The sequence below is a fragment of the Rhinopithecus bieti genome, unplaced genomic scaffold (assembly GCF_001698545.2).
Source record: "Rhinopithecus bieti isolate Rb0 unplaced genomic scaffold, ASM169854v2 scaffold_9769, whole genome shotgun sequence".
In the NCBI taxonomy this organism is placed as follows: Eukaryota; Metazoa; Chordata; class Mammalia; order Primates; family Cercopithecidae; genus Rhinopithecus; species Rhinopithecus bieti.
The window spans coordinates 138,772-142,354 of NW_016806163.1; positions in this window are offsets into that span (position 1 = coordinate 138,772).

The following is a 3,583-nucleotide window of genomic DNA, read 5'->3' on the forward strand; positions in this document are numbered from 1 at the left end:
CAACAGAAATGTATGCTCTCACAGTCCTAGAACCCAAAGGTCTAGAAGTGTGGGCAGAGCTTGGCTTCCTCTGAGGGCTCTAGGAGGATGCTTCCTGCCTCTCCCAGCTTCTGGGGGCTCTGGTGGTCCTCGGTTGGTGGCCACATCGCCCCAGTCTCTGCCTCTTCCTCTGTGTCTGTGTCTCCTCTTCTTATTTTACCTTTTTATTTTTATTTTTTTTTTTTGAGACAGAGTCTCATTCTGTCACCAAGGCTGAAGTGCAGTGGCACAATCTCAGCTCACTGCAACCTTTGCCTCGTGGGTTCACATGATTCTTCTGTCTCATCCTCCTAAGTAGCTGGGATTACAGGCATGCGCCACCACACCCAGATAATTTTTTGTATTTTTAGTAGAGATGGGGTTTCACCATGTTGGCCAGGCTGGTCTTGAACTCCTGACCTCATGATCCACCCGCCTCGGCCTCCCAAAGTGCTGGGATTACAGGCGTGAGCCACTGCGCCTGGCCTATTTTACTATTTTTTTGAGACAGGGTCTCACTCTTTCGCCCAGGCTGGAGTGCAGGGATACATTCATAGCTGATGGCAGCCTCAACTTCCTGGGCTCAAGCGAGCCTCCTGTCCCAGCCTCCTGAGTAGCTGGGACAACAGCACCTTGCCTGCTGATTTTTAAACATTTTGTAGAGATGGGGTCTCACTCTGTTGCCCAAGCTGCACTAGAATTCCTGACCTCAAGGGACCTTCCCACCTTGGCCTTTCAAAGTGCTGGAATTATAAATATGAGCCACTAAGCCTGCTGTCTCCTCTTTTTATTTTCATTTTTCTTGAGATGGAGTTCCCTCTTGTTGCCCAGGCTGCAGTGCAACGGCACGATCTCGGCTCACCGCAACCTCTGCCTCCCAGGTTCAAGCAATTCTCGTGCCTCAGCCTCCCAAGTAGCTGGGATTACAGGTACGTGCCACCACGCCCAGCTAACTTTTTTGTGTGTATTTTTAGTAGAGGTGGAGGTTTCACCATGTTGGGCAGGCTGGTCTCGAACTCCTGACCTCAGGTGATTCTGAGGTCCGGTGCGGTGGCTCATGCCTGTAATCCCAGCTCTTTGGGAGGTCGAGGCGGGCGGATCACGAGGTCAGGAGATCGAGACCATCCTGGCTAACACGGTGAAACCCCGTCTCTACTAAAATACAAAAAATTAGCCGGGCGTGGGGCAGGCGCCTGCAGTCCCAGCTACTCGGGAGGCTGAGGCAGGAGAATGGAGTGAACCCGGGAGGCGGAGCTTGCAGTGAGCTGAGATGGCGCCACTGCACTCCAGCCTGGGCGACAGACCGAGACTCCGTCTCAAAAATAAAAAAGCCTCACGCAGCAATCAGGAAAACTGAGGAAGCTCAGACACAGGAAGACGACCCCTGGCTCTAGGGATGTTCCACCCAGAGTTCCTCCCCATCGGCCCTGTGGACACTCAAGGCTCAGTCATCCTCTGGGGCGGGGCCGTCCTGGGCACTGCAGGGTGCTGAGCAGTATCCCTGGCCTCCACCCACTCCATGCCAGCACTTGGCCAGTCACCTGGCTTCCTCTCCTCCTCCTCCTCCTCCTGTTATCCCAGGGTGGAGCCCAGAGGACACCCAGATGGCTCTCAGAGGGACACGGGGAGCCTGGTGCCCTGCGCCCTGGTCCTGGCTGATCTGTTCCGCAACAAGCCCTTCGTTTCTTTTGAGGGAGGTCTTTAAGGGTGCAGATCCTGGGACAGGCATGGCCAGGGGAACTTCCTAGGTGAAAGGGATTCTGCAGATGGAATTGAGTTAGCCACGCCCGGCTAATTTTTGTACTTTTAGTAGAGACAGGGCTTCACCATCTTGGCCAGGCTGGTCTCGAACTCCTGACCTTGTGATCCACCCGCCTCGGCCTCCCAAAGTGCTGGGATTACAGGTATAAGCCACTGCGCCTGACTGGTTTAGAATTTTGGGACCGTGGGCCGGGCGCGGTGGCTCAAGCCTGTAATCCCAGCACTTTGGGAGGCCGAGACGGGCGGATCACGAGGTCAGGAGATCGAGACCATCCTGGCTAATACGGTGAAACCCCGTCTCTACTAAAAAATACAAAAAAGACTAGCCGGGCGACGAGGCGGGCGCCTGTAATCCCAGCTACTCGGGAGGCTGAGACAGGAGAATGGCGTGAACCCGGGAGGCGGAGTTTGCGATGAGCTGAGAGCCGGCCACTGCACTCCAGCCTGGGCGGCAGAGCAAGACTCCGTCTCAAAAAAAAAAGAAAAAAAAAAAGAATTTTGAGACCGTGGTCTCCCCTTAGTATTGTGACAACCACAGATGTCCCCAGGTGTCGCCCAGTGTCCCCTGGGGACAGGATCTGCCTTGGGTGAGACCCCCTGGTTTAGGGGATTCCATGGACCCCCCAAGAAACTCTGCATCCCATGATGCTCTGACCTGGTGAGGTCCCAGGAGGCTGCACAAATTGAAATCCACACCCTGAGTGGGGGGAGAGAGAAAGGAGGTGAATCCCAGCAGCGGGGTTCCCCCTGGTTTATGTTGTCTGCCCCATGGGACCTTTATCTGATGTCTGGTGTGAGCAGGGAGAAAACTCAATATTTTCCAAATAATCAACAAGGGGTTTGTCAGCCTTAACTGTTTGGACGTTTGAGCGGGACTGTTCTGTGTGCTGGCGGCTGTACCAACAGGGATGGGGCGCTGGCACCCTCTCCTTCCTTTCCTCCCAACAGAGGCAGAATCCTCTCTCGTTGACCTTCTCCGTAGGCCAGCCCTGGACAGGCAGCCAGGCCCAGGCTGGGGTCACGAGATGGCCAGTGGCCCCTGGAGAAGGGGAGGGTCACCCACCCAACTGTGTAGGCCGTGCCTGGCCCTGCCCTGCTGTGAGCTCTACGAGCCCCTGGGGGCCCTACGAGGCTGGCCACCTCTGCCAGCCTCGCCCCTGCCCCACCCCACTCCCAGCTGGGGCCCTGGGAGTGAGACCCCCACCTGCCTGGGGCGGGGAAGAGCCTGCCTGGCGGGAGGCAGGAAGCCTGGTCCGTGCCCCGGGTGACTGTCTCCTCGGTCCGGTCCTCCCGCAGTGTGGTCTGGGCTGGGGCAGTGAGGGTGGGCACTAGCCAGCCCGGAGGTAGGTGGGTGGGACAGGCAGGGCCTGGGGCCAGGACAGCAGCTCCATGACTGCGGGGCGGGTCAGCCAGCCTGGGAGGGAGCTCAGGGTTCCCCTGGGGGAGCACCAGAGTGAGGAGGAGGGCCTGGGAGACGCTGGCCCCAGAAGGAGGACAAACAGGAAATGAGGTGTGGCTGTGGGCTGGAATCAGCATCAGCTGGAGCCGAGCTCTGGCTCCTCTCCTCCCCTTCCTCCTTCCTCCCCTCATCCCCTTCTCTCCTCCCTCCTTCCCTCCTCTCCTCCCCTCTGTCTTCCTCTCTCTCCTCCCCTCCTCTCTCTCCTCCCCTCCCCTCCCCTCCTCTCCATCCTCCCTCCTCTTCTCCCTTCCACTGCTTCTTCCTCTCCTCCCCTCATCCCCTCCCCTTCTTCCCCTCTCCTTCCTCCCCTCCTCTTCCTCCCCTCCCCTCTTCTTCCTCCCCTCC